The following is a 20,677-nucleotide window of genomic DNA, read 5'->3' as shown; positions in this document are numbered from 1 at the left end:
CCAGCATCGGCAGTTCCTACCATCTCTACCCATTTTGGAACATTGGCTACCACGTTGTTCATCGGTCTTTGGAAAGTAGCTAAATAATTTTTAGCCCAAGTGCCCCAGATGGCATTGAAAATGACTGTCTGGTGTGATCTAGGCTGATACCTCTTTAGCTCTGGTTGTTAAACAAAACTATCAGCATCACTTTAACAGATCTATTTTAGTAAGAAATCTGATGCTGCCCACTTGGACAGCAAGGACTGGAATGTGTTGGAATTTTCTTCCACACTTGGTTCGGATGCTGAAAGGTGCTCCCGAGCCCCTCTGTAAATTCCCATGAACCGTTCCCAGGACACGGACACATTGTCTAACATGAATGACTCACCCTCAGTCTTAAAACTTCGATAAATTTCAGGGGGCTTCTCACTCCATGGTCATAAACAATTCAAAAATCATTCAAACCACCATCTGGTGAATCTAGTGAGGTTAATGCAAGAAATTCAAGTCCTCCACGGGGAAACCTGGTTTATTTCCTTCTATCCTTTTCCAATTATTCCAATTAAACAATGTCCTCATTGGTTATTCCGCTACAGGCCCCATTGTTTCAATCAATGAAAGAATGGTCTAAACCAGTATTGGGTCCGACAATATAGACATCTCCCAGGCATTCCGGCCTCTCCTGTAGATTATAGAACATAGAACATAGAACAGTACAGCACAGCACAGGCCCTTCGGCCCATGATGTTGTGCCGAACTTTTACCCTAAACCTAAGTTCTATCTAACCTCCACCGCTACCTTATACTATCATCCATATGCCTATCTAATAGCCGCTTAAATGCCCCTAATGAGGCCGACTCCACTACCCTCTCCGGCAATCCATTCCACGCCCCTACCACTCTCTGAGTAAAGACCCTACCTCTGACTTCTCCCCGATATCTACCTCCTTTCACTTTAAAACTATGGCCCTCGTAAAAGCTGCCTCCACCCTAGGAAAAAGTCTCTGGCTGTCTACTCTATCTATACCTCTGATCATTTTGTACACCTCTATCAAGTCACCTCTCATCCTTCATCGTTCTAAAGAGAAAAATCCTAGCTCTCTCAACCTTTCCTCGTAAGACCTTCCCTCCATTCCAGGCAACATCCTGGTAAATCTCCTTTGCACCTTTTCTAACATCTTTCACATCTTTCCTGTAATGAGGTGACCAGAACTGGACACAATACTCCAGATGTGGCCGAACCAGGCTTTTGTATAGCTGGAACATAACTTCACGGCTCTTGAACTCAATCCCTCTATTAATGAACGCTAAGACACCATACGCCTTCTTAACAACTCTATCCACCTGGGTGGCAGCTTTCAGGGAACTGTGAACGTGAACCCCAAGATCCCTCTGCTCCTCCACACTGCCAAGGATCTTTCCATTAACCCTGTATTCTGCTTTCAAGTTTGTCCTTCCAAAATGAATCGCCTCACACTTTTCAGGGTTAAACTCCATCTGCCACTTCTCAGCCCAGCTCTGCATCCTATCAATGTCCCTTTGTAACCTAGAACAGCCTTCCGCACTGTCCACAACGTGACCCACCTTCATATCGTCGGCGAACTTGCTAATCCACCCTTCTACTCCTTCATCCAAATCATTTACAAAAATCACAAATAGAAGAGGACCCAGAACAGATCCTTGTGTCACACCACTCGTAACTGAGCACCATGTTGAATATTTTCCGTCCACTGCCACCCTTTGTCTTCTAAGGGTCAGCCAATTCTGAATCCAATCTGCCACATTTCTCCCTATCCCATGCCTCCTTACCTTCTGCATGAGCCTACCATGGGGAACCTTATCAAACGCCTTACTTAAATCCATGTATACCACATCCACTGCTCTACCTTCATCCACGTGTTTGGTCACCTCTTCAAAGAATTCAATAAGGTTTGTGAGGCATGATCTACCCCTCACAAATCCATGCTGACTATCACGAATCACATTGTGCCTTTCCAAGTGATCATAAATCCTGTCTCTCAGAGCCCTTTCCAATAATTTGCCCACCACTGACGTAAGACTAACTGGTTTGTAATTTCCAGGGTTATCCCTGTTCCCTTTTTTGAACAAGGGAATTTGTCTCTTTCCAATCTTCCGGCACTATACCCGTGGATAGAGAGGACGAAAAGATCATCGCCAAAAGCCCTGCGATCTCGTCCCTCGTTTCCCATAGAATCCTTGGATAAATCCCATCAGGTCATGGGGACTTATCTATCTTCAACTTCCTCAGAATTCCTAGCACATCTTCTTTACTAACATCAACCTCCTCTAGCCTACCTGCCTGTTTCACAACGTCCTCCTCTACAACTAGGTCCCTCTCAGTTGTGAATACTGAAGAAAAGTATTCATTAAGGACCTCCACCAATCTCTTTAGGCTCTGTGCACAAGTTCCCTTTACAATCCTTGATCGGCCCTACCCTTTCTCTGGTCATTCTGCTGTTCTGCACATATGTGTAAAAAGCCTTGGAGTTTTCCTTGATCCTATCTGCCAAGGTTTTCTCATGCCCCCTTATAGCTCTCCTAAGCCCTTTCTTCAGCTCCTTCCTGGCTAACTTGTATCCCTCTAGAGCTTTTTCCGTTCCTCTTTTCCTAAACCTTACATAAGCATCCTTCTTCCTCTTAACCAGTCGTTCGACCTCTCTCAAGAACCATGGCACCCTCACTCGACCGCATCTTCTCTGCCTGCTAGGGACAAAGATGTCGAGCACATGCAGTATGCATTCCTTAAACAATCTCCACATTTCTGTGGTGCTCGTCCTTGACAGCATCTGTTCCCAATTTATGCTACCCAGTTCTTGCCTAACTGAATTGTAATTACCCTTCCCCCAATTTACCCTGCCATATGTGCCTATCCTTATCCATGACTATCGTGAAAGAAACAGAGTTATGATCGCTACCGCCAAAATGCTCTCCTACCAACAGGTCTAACACTTGGCCCGGTTTGTTGCCAACCACCAAATCCAAAGGGGCCTCTCCTCGTGTTGGTCTATCTACATACTGTGTCAGGAATCCTTCCTGAACGCACTGGACAAAATCTGCTCCATCTAAACTATTACAACTAAAATGTTTCCAATCAATATTTGGAAAGTTGAAGTCACTCATGACTACAACCCTGTGACTAGTGCACCTTTCCAGTATCTGCCTCCCAATCCGCTCCTCTACTTCTCTACAACTATTAGGGGGTCTGTAAAAAACCCCCAACAAAGTGACTGCTCCTTTCTTGTTCTGGACCTCAACCCACACTGACTCTGTAGACATATCATTCTCGAACTGCCTTTCAGTAGCTGCTATACTCGTCCTGACTAGCAATGCCATTCCCCCACCTCTTTTTCCACCCTCCCTATTTCTTTTAAAGCATCTAAATCCTGGAACTTCCAACATCCATTCCTGTCCCTGAGTTACCCAAGTTTCTGTAATGGCCACAACATCGTAGTTCCAAGTACCGACCCATGCTCTAAGTTCATCCGCTTTATTTCTGATACTTCTAGCACTGAAGTATACACACCTCAAACCATCTCAGTGTCCGCAATTACGCTCCATTGGCCGCATTTCTTTATTAACAACTTCACTCCCTGTTGTGTCTGTTGGAAGGCTGAATACCTCATCCTCTGAATTATAAATCCGTTCCCCACCCCCTGCCAATCTAGTGTAAACCATCCCGTACAGCTTTGAGCAAATCTCCCTCCCAGGATATTTGTGCCCTTCTGGTTCAGGTACAACCCGTCCTTACTGTACAGGTCCCACCTTCCCCAGAATGTTCTCCAATTATCCACATAATGGAAGCCCTCCCTCCTACACCAGCCCTGTAGCCATGTGTTTAGCTGCACTCTCTCCCTATTTCTTACCTCATTATCACGTGGCACTGGTAGTAATCCAGAGATAACTACCCTGTTTGTCCTGGACTTCAGCTTCCAACCTAACTCCCTGTACTTGTTTTTCACATTCTCAGTCCTTTTTCTACCGATGTCATTGGTACCGATGTGTACCATGACTGCTGGTGGCTCACCCTCCCCCTTAAGGATCCTGAAGGCACGATCCGAGACATCATGGACCCTGGCACCCGGGAGGCAACATACCATCTGTTCATCTCATTCGCGTCCACAGAACCGCCTGTCTGTGCCTCTTACTATCGAATCCCCCACTACAATTGCTCTCCTATTCTCCCCCCTTCCCTTCTTAGCCACAGGGTCAGGCTCAGTGCCAGAGACTTGTCCGCTATGGCCTTCCCCTGGTAGGTCCCCCCCCCAACAGTATCCAAAACGGTATACTTATTATTGAGGGGAACAGCCACAGGGGATCCCTGCACTGTCTGCCTATTCCCTTTCCCCTTCCTGACAGTCACCCAGCTACCTTTTTCCTGTACCTTGGGTGTGACCACCTCCCTGTAAGTCCTCTCTATCTCCCCCTCAGCCTCCTGAATGATCCGGAGTTCATCCAGCTCCAGCTCCAGTTCCCTAACACGGTTTTTGAGGAGCTGGAATTGGGTGCACTTTTCGCAGGTGAAGTCAGAGGGGACACCAGCAGTGACCCTTACCTCCCACATCCTGCAAGAGGGGCATGCAACTGCCCTAGCTTCCATTCCCTCTATGCGAGATTTCCAGAAGAAGAATTAAAAAAGAAGCCTTACCTTACCGACCCTCCACACAGTCTTTTTTTTGGTTAGAGGAGGAGGATGGGTGGGAGACACTACACGTGTAGTGTTTCGGGTTTAGCCAATGCCCAAATATATCAGTTCCTTACTGGCTCGCGTTCCCTCCACGCACACGCCGCTGAAAACAAGAGGGCCTCTGCTGCATGAGGTAAGTTTTTATACTGGAGAAAAAAACAACCTTACCTTCCCGTCGGCACTCTGGCTCACGCTGCTGCGCTGAAAACAAGAGGGAAAACAAGATTAAGGAATTCACAGGCCACAGAAGAATCCACACAAAGCACAGAGATAAAAACAAAGTTGCTGGAAAAGCTCAGTAGGTCTGGTAGCATCTGTGAAGAAGAAAACAGAGTTTCGGGTCCGGTGATCCTTCCTCAGAACTGATATATAATTTTCTGCATATAAACTGACGTTTTCCCAGCCACCATCAGTTCTGAGGAAGGGTCACCGGACCCGAAACGTTAGCTCTGTTTTCTCCTTCACAGATGCTGCCAGACCTGCTCAGCTTTTCCAGCAAATTGGTTTTTGTTCCTGATTTACAGCATCCACAGTTCTTTCGGTTTTTACAAAGCACAGGGATAATGTTCACCCCAGCAGCAAACATTCAGTCTGATTCACTGACCACTCTCACTAATGAAGTGAAGTATATTGACCACTCTGACCTGGATTGATTCATCATGGGTTTAAACTGTGTAAGAGAATCCGAATTTATCATCTCAGCTGGCCTTCCAATGCAATACTGAAGACTTGTTTCAATTTTAACAATGGAAGAAATGTGAGAACTGAGCTCCTTTCTGTCCTGTGGTGGTGTCCAAACAATAAAAAGGCATGGTCCAGTGTCTTGAGCATACATTTCTTCCTTAGCCAATTCCAGTAGAAAAGCTTCTCTGCTCACTATTCTCTGCTGTTTGCAGAACATTGCTGGGAAGGAATGGTTGCCACATTTTCTTACACATGGTATTTCAAACATTATTCAGCACTCAAAGTGCTTTGAAACAAGACTAAGATGACAAGCTGTGATATAACGTAAATATTATTCAAGTAGTTATTATTTTTTATTCATTCATGGGATGTGTTCAATTTCTTGCCTGTCCCTAGTCGCCCTTGAGAAGGTGGTGGTGAGCTGCCTTCTTGAACCACTGCAGTCCATGTACTGTAAGTTGACCCACAATGTCCCTTAGGGAGGAAATTCCAGGATTTAGACTCAGCAACAATGATGGAACAATGATATATTTCCAAGTCAGGATGGTGAGTGTCTTGGAGGGGAATTTGCAGGTGATGGTGTTCCCATGTATCTGCTGCCCTTGTCCTTCTGGAAGGAAAATGGTTGTGGGTTTGGAAGGTGCTGTCTGAGGTAGCTCAACAATCCCTTGCTCGCTGCCTGATCAGTTAAAGACTCCTGGCAATCCTGGTTTAATTGAATCTCATACATTGATCGAAGAATGTGGTCATAGTTATTGTCGGAGTGGAGGAGAGCTACGTTTTAATTTGTTGGAAATGGTAGAGAGTTAAGTTTTCTTTTATTCAATAAATATTTAGAGATCTCACAACATAATATGATTTTATATTTTGAAACAGAATAAAGGTTTGAAAGATGTAAGAAACCAGAGTCAGAAATCGCATTGACTGAGAGCATAAGATGTAGGAGCAAAAGGAGACCAATCAGTCCATTGAGTTTTCTCTGCCATTCAATAAGATCATGGCTCTAATTTAATGATTTCACTGTTGATTTTCCTTTTCCACTGAAAGTATAATACCTTTACTATACATTCCTAAAGCATGCAGTGTCCTAACTGCAGCTGCCAATAATGTAGCTGGCAGATTATCCAAATCAATTTCATACATTAATAAACTCAGATATTTGCAATTTTCTTTTAAAGGTCCCCTTATTATGTAATAAGAACAGGGTCCGTTTTTTAAAATGGGTTTTGATATAGACCAATTCTCACCCACTGTACACAAGAGGACATTTTGTACAATCTCAGAACTACTTTAAAAAGAGCAATAAATCAGTTACTGGTCTTAATGATATAATTTAAAAAAACACAGCGAGTGCAAAGCTTGTAAATTCCATCAAAGTCTGGGAATAAATCATAGAATCCCTACAGTGCAGAAGCAGGCCATTCATCCATCCCGAGCCTCTGAATAGCATCGCACCAACATCCACCTCCTACCCTATCCTGTAATCCTGCATTTCCCATGGCTAACCCACCCAGCCTGCACATCCCTGGACACTATAGGGCAGTTTAGCGTGGCAAATCCACCCTAATCTGCACATAAAGAGGGTGGCATGGTAGCTCAGTGGTTAGCACTGCTGCCTCACAGCACCAGGGACCTGGGTTCGATTCTACCCTCAGGTGACTGTCTGTGCGGAGTTTGCACATTCTCCCTGTGTCTGCGTGGGTTTCCTCCGGGTGCTCCGGTTTCCTCCCTCAGTCCAAAGATGTGCAGGCAGGCTTTTTCTGAAGAAGGGTCTAGGCCTGAAACATCAGCTTTGCTGCTTGGCCTGCTGTGTTCATCCAGCTCTACACCTTTTTATCTGCAGGCTAGGTGGATGGGTCATGCTAAATTGCTCATAGTATCCAGGGACGTGTAGATTAGGTGGGTTATAGTATTGTGGGGGGGATGGGTCTGGGCAGGATGCTCCGAGGATTGGTGTGGACTTGTTGGGTTGAAGGGCCTGTTTCCACACTGTAGGGATTCTATGATCTATGATCTTTGGACTGTGGGAGGACAGACACAGGAAGAATGTGCAAACTTCACACAGACAGTCATCCGAGGGTGGAATCAAACCCAGGTCCCTGGCGCTGAGAGGCAGCAGTGCTAACCACTGAGCCACCCATGTTGATGGCTTGGAAAATAAGCTCATATTCATACCTTCCATAACCTCAGTCTGTGTCAGATAACCTCACAACCAATTCATTACTTTAGAAATGTACTCCCCATTGTAACGTAGGGAAATGCAGGCAATTTGTGTGTAACAAGGTCCCACAAATGGCAAGAAGAAAAATGACCAGATGATATTTGCTGTGATGATGATTGAGTAAATAGCATGCTGGGAATATTTTCTCCTCATCACAGTTGCTGAGGAGATTGCTTGAGGATAATAGTCCATTCAAACCTTTCTCAGTTGGCTGGATGGCTGGTTTGTGAAACAGAGTGATGCCAACAGCATGGGTTCAATTCCTGCACTGGCTGAGGTTACCCATGAAGTACTGTCTGTCTCAGCCTCTCCCCTCGTCTGAGGTGTGGTGACCCTCAGGTTAAACCACCACCATTCATCTCTCTCTCTCTCTCTCTCTCTCTAATGAGAGAGCAGCCCTCCGGTCTAGTAAAACTATGGTGACTTTACCTTTCTATTAAAGTCAGTAACTGAAGTTATTAATAAAGCCATCCCTGATGAAATAACAGGAAGGATAGATAAGGGTGTTGCAGTTCATATTGGGAATACAGTATTCCAAAAGGATTTGGTAAAGCATCACATAAAACAGCTTTGTAAGGAATTTTGAAGCTTATGAGGTTGAAGGGACAATGACTGCCTGCATACAAAATTGACTCAGGAACAGAAAGCAGAGAGTATTGGGTCGAAGATTGTTTTTCAGACTGGAGGGGGGCTAACATTCTTTCTATGCAGTGCAGCACACACCTCTGCTCCGACAGTCCACACCACTGACCCGTAGTTCTGAAATTCGCCGCCATACACAGATCTCAAAGGTCCATATGGAAGAACAAACAAAAGCAGGAATGCTGGTTGGGACCACTGCTCTGTTTGATGTAGACCAGTGAGTTGGACTTGAGTATACTTTAGATAATTTCACTTGACACAAAAGGTACATTGAGCTTTGAGGAAGATGGTAAACAGGCATCAGGAGAATGTAGAACAATTGCTGAAATGCATAGGCACATGGCAGATTACATTTAATGCAGAGAGGTGTGAAGTGATTTATTTCAGTTGGAAGAATGAGACGAGGCTGTGTAGAATAAATGGTACATCTTTGAAAGGGACACAGGAACAGAGACAGACCCAGGGATGCATATACATGAATCTTTAAACAAAAACAGACATTGCTGGAAAAGCTCAGCAGGTCTGGCAGCATTCTGTGGATTGAAATCATGGTTAATGTTACAGGTCGAGTGACCCTTCCTCATAAATCTTTATAAGTGGCAGATAAAATTGAGGAGGCTATAAGAAAGACATGTGGGAACCTATGAAAGTAGTATTGAATTGAAAAACAATGAAGCTGCACTAACACTTTCTAAGACACTGCTTAGCTCCCTTCACCTGAAGTGTTATGGCTGAGTCTGGATGTCACATTATTGGAAACAAATATCCATGGTCAGTTTTGTGAATGAAGTAAATCTTCACATGCTTAGTTTAGTAAAGGATTGAAATACAAGATGATTACTCTTTGCATCTGGCCTGTGACTGTTTGGCATGAGGCTTAGCATGCCCAGTGAAAAGCTCTTGCTTTCTTTTCACCCATTGGTCAGACAGTGGATCCCAGGGCATGAAAGTAGAGCCCTGAGGGCAGCACGGTGGCTCAGTGGTTAGCACTGCTGCCTCACAGCGCTAGGGACCTGGGTTCGATTCCACCCTCAGGCTACTCTCTGTGTGGAGTTTGCACATTCTCCCCCTGTCTGTGTGGGTTTCCTCTGGGTGCTCCGGTTTCCTCCCACAGTCCAAAGATGTGCAGGTTACGGTGGATTGGCCATGCTAAATTGCCCATAGTGTTCAGGAATGTATGGGCTGGGTGGATTGGCCATGGGTAATGCAAGGTTACAGGGATGGGTGGGGGGGAAGGATCTGGGGGGGATGGTCTTAGGGGGGTTAGTGTGGACTCAATGGGCCAAATGGCCTGCTTCCACACTGTAGGGATTCTAGGATGGTGCTGGCTAGCTGGTGTACTGTTGTAGCAAACTTACTATCAATGGATGAATTGGAATAGCCTTCATTTAAATCAAGTTAATGACACTTGGAGGGTGTTCTACTGCAGGTTAAGAGTGATTTTACAAATGTAGTGTCACAAACTCACCCCCGGAGCTGCAGGCTAACAAAACTGAGAACAGTCCTTGTCTGACTTTTAAGCAGCCATTAATTGTACATGAAATACTGTTCCCCTCAACAGTTCAAGCTTCAGTAAGGTAATTATAGCTGTCGTCAAGGTATTGCTGTATTTTAGGAACAAGGGTGTCAGACAAATGATCAAATAAGTCTTGCAATCACTATGGAAACAAATTGCTCCAAGGTGCAGTTTGGAATCTCTGCCTGGTCTTTTGTCAGTGTTGTTTCTGATAATATAACGAGATTTACTGAAGCAAAACAAATCCACAGTTTCAACAGTCTCTCAGCTGACATTCCAATCCTTTAATAGGCTTGTGCAATGTTCAAACAGATTAAACAATTTTTCATTTAGCAAAATTGTTTCTTGCAGTTATCAAAATGGCTTGGTAATTGGATGCTTTTCCTGACCTTTTTGAAGGTGCAGCACTGCATTATGGATTAGCCTGATAGCTGTAATCAATCTGAGTAGCACGGGGGAAGGGGGACAGATAAAAAATAACAACAAGAATTTGTAATTAAAGTCCACCTTTATTATATAAAAAAAATCCCATGGTACTTCACAGAGGCACAAAGCAACATTGGAGGCTGGGTCAAAGGAGACAATGACGGAAATTAACCAAAACTAGTCAACAAAGAGGGTTAACGGAGGGCTTTAGATCATAAAACCATAAGATATAGGAGCAGAATTAGGTCATTCAAGCCAACGATGCTGCTCCACCATTTGATCATGGCTGATATGTTTCTTTTTTCTTAATTCATTCATGGGATGAGGGTGTTGCTGGCCAGGCAGCATTTATTGCCCATCCCTAATTGCCCAGGGGGCTGTTAAGAGCCAACCACATTGCTGTGGGTCTGGAGTCACATGTAGGCCAGACCAGGTAAGGATGGCAGTTTCCTTCTGTAAAGGACATTAGTGAACCAGATGAGTTTTTCCTGACAATCAACAATGGATTCATGGTCATCATTCGATTCTTAAATCCAGATATTTATTGAATTCAAATTCCACCATCTGCTGTTCCAGCATTCGAACCTGGGTCCCAAGAACATTATCTGGGTGTCTGGATTAACAGTCCAGCAATAATACCACTAGGCCATCGCCTCCCCCATTTCTCAACCCCATTCTCCTGCCTTCTCCCCATAACCTTTGATCCCCTCACTAATCAAGAACCTATCCATCTCTGTCTTAAATACACTCAATGACTTGGCCTCCACAGCCTTCTGCAGCAATGAGTTCCACAGATTCACCACCTGCTGGCTGAAGAAATTCCTCCTCATCTCAGTTCTAAAAGGGTCATCCCTTCACACTGAGGCTGTGCCCTTGGACCCGAGTCTCTCCTACTGGTAGAAACATCTTCTCCATGTTCACTCTATACAGGCCTCTCAGTATTCTGTAAGTTTCAATCAGATCCCCCCTCATCCTTCGAAACCCCATCGAGTAGAGGCTCAGACTCCTTAACCTCTCATCATATGACAAGCCCTTCATCCTCAGGATAATTTTTGTAAACCTTCTCTGGATCCCCTTCAATACAAGCACATCCTTCCTTAGATACAGAGCCCAAAACTGCCCACAATATTCCAAACGCAGTCTGACCAGAGCCTTATACAGTCTCAGCAGTACATCCCTGCTCTTGTATGCTAGCCCTCTTGAACTGAATGCTAACATTGCATTTGCCTTCCTAACTGCCAATTGAACTTGTATATTAACTGAGAGAATCCTGAACTAGGACTCCCAAATCCTTTGTCCTTCAGATTTCTGAAGCCTTTCACCATTTAGAAAATAGTCTACGTCTCTATTCTTCCTACCAAAGTGCATAACCTCACACATTGTATTCCATCTGCCACTTCTTTTTCCAATTTCCTCGTCTGTCCAAGTCCATCTGCAGCCTCCTTGCTTCCTCAGAACTACCTGTCCCTCTACCTATCTTTGTGTCATCTGCTGCCAATCCTCTATCCATGCCAGTACCTTGCCCCTAACGCTATGGGCTCGTATCTTATTTAGCAGCCTCTTATGCAGCACATTACCTTGTAGGAACTGGGGAAATGGGAGTAGCAAGGGACCTTGGGGAGAGTAACCCAGAACAAGAACTCAAAGCACCTGGAAGTATTTGTGGAAATAGGGAAGGAGATACATGAAAGGTTAAAGTTACACAAATGGAGCATCTGGGAGGTGTTGCATGCCGGTAATATACAGTTATAAGAACAAAACCAATTTGTATTTCTAAAGTGTCTTCAACATGATTAAAAAAAAGGCACCCTATTGCGAGATAACCAATACATGGAAGAGGGTCTCAGCAATAGATGAGCTGAGGCAGTCTGCAATCTGAGGCAGGTGGAGGTAGTCCTGAAGGCTTAATAAAAACAGAAAGAACAGCGGATGCTGTGAATCCTAAAGGCTTTAATTGGTATCGGCCTGGGAAGGTTATCCAGCTGCTCTCTCCTCACAAACGTAATCAGGCCATTGCCTGGAAACGGTGGGATTGTATGTGATTAAACACTGCCTACCACCAAAACCAGCCCAGAGGAGGGTATGAAGTCCCAGCCTGGGGGTGGAGAAATCATGTTGGTTTGGTGTTGGAATGTCAACCAGGACTCAATCTCCTGCTCCAAGGAGCTGGGGGTGGGGCTGGGGGGGCAGTTGTTTGTGCTTTCTTTTTACCTCACTGTGGTCCTAGTGCACTCCGTATGATCTCAGCCAGATGGTTTCTTTGCTACTTACCAAACAAAGATGAAGGAATGTCAACGTGTTGCGTTCTGAACAGGGATCTCGGATTTAATTGCACTTTGATGATGTTGCATGTCCTTGCAGGGACATGCAGACTCCTGCCAAAGCAAACTTGACGTTTTGAATTGCTGGAGTGAGTCTTCCAGATGGTGGTTACAGTGGGATGGAGGTTACCAGCCCTCAGGAATTGGGCTGGGACGGTGGCGGGGGTGGGGGAGGGGTGGGGGTGGGGGTAGAGTTGACCCATTGTCTTTCTACTCACAGCAGGAGGGTGGCAACACCCTCCTGTGCCCCACTCCCTGCCCCCACCACCACCAAGAGGCCAACTGGACCAATGAAAGGAGCCTACCTGCCCTCTGGGAGACCACCAGGTGAACCATGGGAGTGTGCAGGCTCTGGAAGGGTCCTTGGAGTTTGGGCACTCTTTGACTTGAGCACAGTTCCCCCTGCCCCCAGCAGATGCCCCGTCTGTAACCTCGCCCACTCACCCTTACACCCTCCCATCGCCAGGGACCATCCTAATTGGCTGTCACACTCCCAGCCCCCAGTTACCCGGTTGGGAGGCCATCTTCCAGGTACAGCACCAAGCAGTGGCCATCCCAGTATGCAGCTGAGATGCTTGCCCTGCAAATAACAAGAAACTCCTGTGGGGCTGGGACACCTGTCTTTTAGAACCTGCTTAATGGGCTCCTGCAAACTGCCCCCATTACTCCTGGTTTTCTAGTCTTCCTTCAGGACTTCCACTACAAGAATACAATTCAACCCAGTAAATCAGAGCTGCAGTCTTAAACATGAACTACAGTTACTATGGTGACAGGGCTTCCAAATACAATGACTTTTTTGTTGTGGAGAGAGATAGCAGGAAGTGCAGATGCCGGAGAATCTGAGATAACAAGGTGTAGAGCTGGATGAACACAGCAGGCCAAGCAGCATCAGAGGAGCAGGAAAGCTGACGTTTCGGGCCTAGACCCTTCCTCAGAAAATGACTTTTTTGTTGTGACTGGTGTCCAGTTTCTTGAGTGTTGTTAAGCTTTGGCCATCCAGGCAAGTGGTGAGTATTTGATTTGACTTTTGTGTGAAGGAAACTTTTTTTCATGCATTCAAAAGATGAGGGTGTCGCTGGCCAGGCCAGCATTTATTGCCCACCCCTAATTGCCCAGAGAGTAGTTAAGATTCAACCACATTGCTGTGGGTCTGGAATCCACCAGACCAGGTAAGCACTCAGGAAAGCAATTGGGGTGGTGATGGCCTAGTGGTATTATCGCTGGACTGTTAATCCAGAGACCCAGATAACGTTCTGGGTATCTGGGTTTGAATCCCGCCATGGCAGATGGTGGAATTTTAATTCAATAAAATATCTTGAATATCATGAATTGATTGTCAATTGTCAGAAAAACCCATCTGGTTCATTAATGTCATTTAGGGAAGGAAACTGCCATCCTTACCTGGTCTGGCCTACATGTGACTCCAGACTGTGATGCCCTCATCCTGTGAATGAACAAAAAAAAATTGCAGGCAGATCAATTCTAGACTACTGTTGCATGTATATGATACACATGTGTTAAGAATTCGATGAAGGGAACTGCAGTCTTAAGCAGCGACAGTAGGAACTGCCAATGCTGGAGAATCTGAGATAACAAGGTGTAGAGCTGGATGAACACAGCAGGCCAAGCAGCATCAGGGGAGCAGGAAGGCTGATGTTTGGGGCCTAGACCCTTCCTCAGAAAATGATGAGACCCTATTCTGATGAAGGGTCTAGGCCCGAAACGTCAGCCTTCCTGCTCCTCTGATGCTGCTTGGCCTGCTGTGTTCATCCAGCTCTACACTTTGTTATCTGCAGTCTTAAGCAATTTTGTTTATTTATTCACAGGGAATGTGGGCATCGCTGGCTTGACCAGCATTTAGTGACCAGTTAGGTGTTCCCCCCCAACAATCATGGTCAGACTCTTAACGCCAGATTACTATTGAGTTCAAATTTCATCATCAGCCATGATAGGATTTGAACCTCAGTCCTCCAACATATTATGCAGGTTTCTAGATTAATATTCTAACGATAATGCCACTGGGAGGTGAGCTATTTTGTGTTGAACATAACACCTCTGTGCATTTCTTGTAGCCTTCATAATAATATGTACATCAACCCACTGTAAAACCAAACAGAATAAATTGACAGCAGATTCAGATGGAGGGTGAGTGGGGCAGAGTGCTAATGTCACTGGACCAGTAATTCTTGAAGTCCAGGCTAATGTTCTCGGGACATGGGTTCAGTTCGCACTCTGGCTGATGGTGATATTGGAATTCAATAAAAATCTGGAATAAAAATGCTCGCCCCATTATAACCACGTAACTTACCTGGTTCACTAATGTCCTTTAGGGAGGGAAATCTGCCATCGTTACCTGGTATGGCCTACATGTGACTCCAGACCGACAGCAATGTGGTTGACTCTTAACTGCCCTCTGGGCAATTAGGGATGGACAACGAACACTGGCCTGGCCGGAGATGGCCACATCCTCCATGAATAAAGAGAATTGCTGAGCCAGCGTATTGTTTGCACTGGACAACATTTTAAGGCTGCAGTTCCTTTCAGCAAATTATTTACACATATATATCATGCACGTGTAATGGCAGTTTAGAATCAACCTGGCTGCGATTACTTTCCCAAGCCTAACAGCCTTTATATTTAACAGTTATACAACATTGATTTATTCAGATCATCTACCTCACCCACCATCAGTGGTTGTTCCCATTTGTCACCGGGTGGTGGGGGGCCAACAGTTCTTGGGGTTTCCTCCTCTCAGTTATTATACTCTCAGGGGCAGTGCATCTCAACCCTGTTTATTCACATGAATGGGATTTATGCTGCAGTTACAGTAACAGAGTGAAGGAAAGCCCAAGGACATGATCCCCCCAACTCCACCTTGCATCATTAAGTCTCCATTTACATGCACATGTCTTGTGGTTAAAATGGTTGTCTGTGATTTTCGTTACAGGTTTTACAGGCCTGGTGTGCGAGCAGAGGGTCGACCCCTGTGCCTTGTCTCCCTGTCAGAACAATGGCACATGCTTCGCAGATGGCACATCCTACAGTTGTACCTGCACTCCCGCCTACACTGGACCACTCTGTGCTCAGCTCATTGATTTCTGTGCCCTCAATCCCTGTGCCCATGGCATCTGCCGTGGTGTTGGAACCAGTTACAAATGTCTTTGTGCTCCAGGTATGTAGAATCCTCAATCTTAGCTCCTTTTCCACCTAACGGCACTGTGAATGTTTTCATTCCAGGAAAGGAGTGGGCCCTGTATTTGAAGGATGTTCCCTTTCTGGGAGTCCTGTGGAATTGTTACAAACATGGCTGAAGTGGTGGTGCAGCGGGGGGTGTGACCAACAAAATATTCAGCATTTTCAGGACAGAAATACATAGTAATCAGAGCAATCAGTCATTCAAACGTTACGACTAGTTAAATACGAAAATAAAACAAAGAACTGGGCAGATGCTGGAGATATGAAGATCTGAAATTGCTGGAGACGCTCATAGGTCAAGCAGTTTCTATGGAGAGAGGAAGCAGAGTCATCATTTCGAGACCAGTGACTCTTCTGAAGAACTGAGCTCTGGTTAAGGGTCACTGGACTCAGAATAACTCTGCTCTGCCTCCAGGGATGCTACCAGACCTGCTAAGTTTCTCCAGCAACTTCTGTTTAATGTCCAATGTAAACAAGAAGACAGCCCTGCCCTATAGCTGGACGGTGTAATGTAGACATTATCTCCCAGTGCAGGCACAAGACAGAGAGAAAAAAATAACCTTTTGGTCAATTCGGGAGGTGGAAATCACTTTGAAAAACTCCGTCCCAATCTCAAAGTTGATCACAAATGTTTAGGAGATTACAGTGAGTGACCAAGAGTGTGCATACCCTTCAAATTCTGTGATCTCAGTCACAGAAGGATAGAATTGTTAAGGTACAGAAACAGGCTATTTGGGCCATTGTACCTGCACTGGATCTTCATCCACTGTTACCCACTGCACTGGTCCCATATCCTTGAATGTTATGATGTTTAAAGTGCTCATCCAAATATTTTTGAATGGTTGTAACGTTTCTGGACCCCGCTACCTTCCCAGGCAGTGCATTCCAGATTCCCACCACCCCCTGAGTCAAAAAGTCATTTTTCCCAAATCCCCTCTGAACCTCCTGCCCCTTACTCTAAAACTATTCCCTCTCATGTTTGACCCTGCTGCTCTGTATTCACCCTGTCCATACCCTTCATCATCTTATACCCCTCAATCATGTCCCCCCTCAGTTTTCTCTGTTGTAGAGAAAACAATCCAAGCCTATCTAGTCTCTCCAATTTCTCCATCTCAGACAACATCCCGATGAACGTCCTCTGTACCCCTTCTCGTGTTAATGCATCCTTCCTGTAGTGAGGTGACCAGAGCTGCACACAGTACCCCAGCTGTGGTCTGACCAATGCTCTGGACAATCCCAGCATTACCTCCTTGCTCTTACAAACTAAGATGCTATAACTTTCCGCAATGCAGGAAGATTACAAAGAAAAACTCAGATGGATTTATTCTGGCTCTACATTGAAGATAAATTCTAATTCTGGTCACCCTGCTACAGGAAGGATGTTATTAAAGTGGAAAAGATGCAAAACAGATTTAGAAGGAGGTTTCCAAGGCATGAGGGTTTGAATTATAAGGAGATGCTGGACAGGCTGGGACTCTCATCCCTGGAGTATAGGGGGTTGATGGGTGAAACATAGAAAATAGGTGCAGGAGTAGGCCATTCGGCCCTTCGAGCCTGCTGAACCAATCAATATGATCACGGCTGATCATGCAATCTCAGTATCCCATTCCTGCTTTCTCTCCATTTCCCTTGATCCCTTTAGCCGTAAGGGCCACGTCCAGCTCCATCTTGAATATATCTAATGAACTGGCCCCAACAGCTTCCTGTGGGAGAGAATTCCACAGGTTCACAACTCTCTGAGTGAAGAAATTCTTCCTTGTCTCAGTCCTGAATGGCTTACCCCTTATTCCTAGTCTGTGACCCCTGGCTCTGGATCTTGTAGAGATTTATAAAGTCATGAGAGGCATTGATAATGTGAATAGCCAAGATCCTTTCCCCAGGGTAGGAGAGTCCAAAACTAGAGAGCATAGGATTAAAGTGAGAGGGAAAATATTTAAAAGAGAGCTGAGGGGCAAATTGAAGTTGGTGCGTGTATGGAATGAGCTGCCAGAGGAAGAGGTAGCAGTGGGTACAATTACAACATTTAAAAGATGTTTGGACAGGTGCATGAATAGGAAAGGTTTCGAGGGATATGGGCCAAATGCGGGTAAACGGGACTAGTTCAGTTTAGGAAACCTGGTCAGCATGGACGAGTTGGGCCGAAGGATCTCTTTATGTGCTGTATGTCTCTATGACTCTAATTGAATTGGCTGACAGAAATAGAACTGGGATTTGAGCCTATTTGTGCAGAGGCACTAACCTAGTGTAATAATAATTTGTTAAGAAAACAGCATAATATTAGTTATAGAAACTTGCAAGCTAATGTCAAGGTTAGGGTTTTAGTTTGTCCTGGGCGAGAATAGGGCACTAAATGTAATTAAAAACACCAGCACTTACGAAGCACATAAAAAAGGTTATTACAGACATGTTTCATGAGTGCTACAGGGCAATTGGTTCTGCTTTCTCCTCAGTCTGTGTTGGATACGAGCTCAGCAAATGAATTCACTTTTTGGATGGAGACAAATTTATAATGTTAACTTCTGATGATGGAGTGCTTTTCAATGTTCCCTGCTCCAAAATAAATGTTTTGTTGTTTAATACTGCCATCTATTGACCAAATTGACCTGACCTGCACAGAACCATCACATTGGCTTAAAATGAGTGAACCTTTTGTGTTATATTCACAATAGGAATGTTGTTTATTATCTATGGAACATGCAGGTGGAACTATATTATAATAATCGCTGGTTAGAAAGTGTGTTTAAAGTAATAAAGGAGAAAATGTCTGATTTTAATTACTAAGCACCTAAAGGAATGCTCAGGCATCACAGTCAGTAGACAAACGAAAGAAACACAGCAGTCAACGTTTCAGGTGTTACCCTACTTCAGGAGTTCACAATGGATGACACATCCATTTCTCCTGAACTTCAGAACAGTCCCATCCCAACTAATTCAGAGCGAGTCAGGTTTATTTCAGTTGGAACTTCAGGTGCTCATCTGTGACAGGATTTGAAGCAGAAAATATTCCAACATTTAACTTGGGGAACCTGTTTCCTACTGGTAATGACACTGGACACTTGATTAGTAAGGGGGATCAAGGGTTACGGGGAGGAGGCCGGAGTATGGAGTTGAGAAACATAATCAGCCATGAGCGAATGGGGGAGCAGACTTGATGGGCTGAACGGCCTAATTCTGCTTTGATATCTTTTGGCCTTATGGTCTTATGGACGAGTAGTTTGGGGGACATAATGGCCTAGTGTTATTATCGCTAGACTATTAATACAGAGACAAATAAACTGCAGATGCTGGAATCCAAAGTAGACAAACAGGAGGCTGGAAAAACTCAGCAGGCCAGGCAGCACCTGGAGGAAAGGAGCAATCAACGTTTCAGGTATTACCCTGCTTCAGGACAAAACGCACCTGAAGAAGGGTAATACCCAAAACGTTGACCTCTCTTCCTCCAGATGCTGCCTGGCCTGCTGTGTTCTTCCAGCCTCCTGTTTGTCTACCTATTAATCCAGAGACCCAGGTAATGTCATGAGAACCCAGGTTCAAATCCTGCCACAGCAGATGGTATAATTTGAACTCGATTAAAAAATCTGGAATTAAGAGTCCCATGATGTTCATGAAATCGTTGATTGTTGGAAAAACCCATCACTAATGTCTACAGGGAAGGAAACTGTCCTCATTACATGGTGTGTGACTCCAGACCCACAGTAATGTGGTCGACTGTGACCTGCTCCGTGGGCAATTCGGGAGGTACTAAATGCTGGTCTATCCAGGGATGCCCACATCCCATGAATGAATAATAAAAAAGAAGTTTAATGTTCATGAGTTTGAATCCCATGATGGTGGAAGATGAAGAAATTTGAGTTTAATAAAATCTGGAAGTAAATACTAGCCTAGTGGTAACTATGTACCCACTGCCTAATGTCATAAAAACCCACTTTGTTCACTAGGGAAGGAAACTGCCATCCTTACCCAGTCTGGCCCACACGTGACTCCAGACCCACAGCAAGGTGGTTGACCCTTACCTGGCCTCTGGGCGATCAGGGATGGGCAATAAATGCCGCCTGACCAGTTACGCTGCCAATAATGAATGAATAAAAGTTGACTGAAGTGGCTGAGGTACAGCACCACTAGGTTAAAGTCTGCTTTGAGAAAGTGGCTAGATCAAAACACAAGGTTTGCTCATTGTTTGTATCAGTTGAAACTTTGCAAATCATTTTGTCTTGTAGAATTTGTGTGGGAGCCGAAAAACCAATCAACAAAACTCACTGAACAGGAGTAGAGTGTATTTTTCACAGAGTGTAATGCAGTTTAAGAAATATTCCTGGTATAACCTGGGAAGGAAATCAGTCCATTTCCATAAATTCCCTTGAAATTGAGTCATTGACCAGAGGCAGGTCTCCTCGTGATGCTATGTTAACCATAGTCATAGAGATTAATGTAGACTGAGTTGGAAAAGGTGCAGAGGAGATTTACCAGGATGTTGCCTGGAATGGAGGGAAGGTCTTATGAGGAAAGGTTGAGAGAGCTAGGGCTTTTCTCTTTAGAACGATGAAGGATGAGAGGTGACTTGATAGAGGTGTACAAAATGATCAGAGGTATAGATAGAGTGGACAGCCAGGGACTTTTTCCTAGGGTGGAGGTAGCTATTACGAAGGGCATAGTTTTAAAGTGAGTGGAGGTAGATATAGGGGAGACGTCAGAGGTAGGTTCTTTACTCAGAGAGTGGTAGGGACGTGGAATGCATTGCCAGAGAGGGTTGTGGAGTCGGCCTCATTAGGGGCATTTAAGCGGCTATTAGATAGGCATATGGATGATAGTATAAGGTAGGGGTGGAGGTTAGATAGACCTTAGGATTAGGGTAAAAGTTCAGCACTACATCGTGGGCCAAAGGGCCTGTGCTGTGCTGTACTGTTCTTTGTTCTATGTTCTATGAGTTACTGTTGGGATTGGGCTGGTTGAATCTTCTTACATGGAAACATTTAGTATTTTCTTCA

The sequence above is a fragment of the Rhincodon typus genome, chromosome 13 (genome assembly GCF_021869965.1).
Source record: "Rhincodon typus isolate 14 chromosome 13, sRhiTyp1.1, whole genome shotgun sequence".
In the NCBI taxonomy this organism is placed as follows: Eukaryota; Metazoa; Chordata; class Chondrichthyes; order Orectolobiformes; family Rhincodontidae; genus Rhincodon; species Rhincodon typus.
This window is presented reverse-complemented; position numbering follows the sequence as displayed.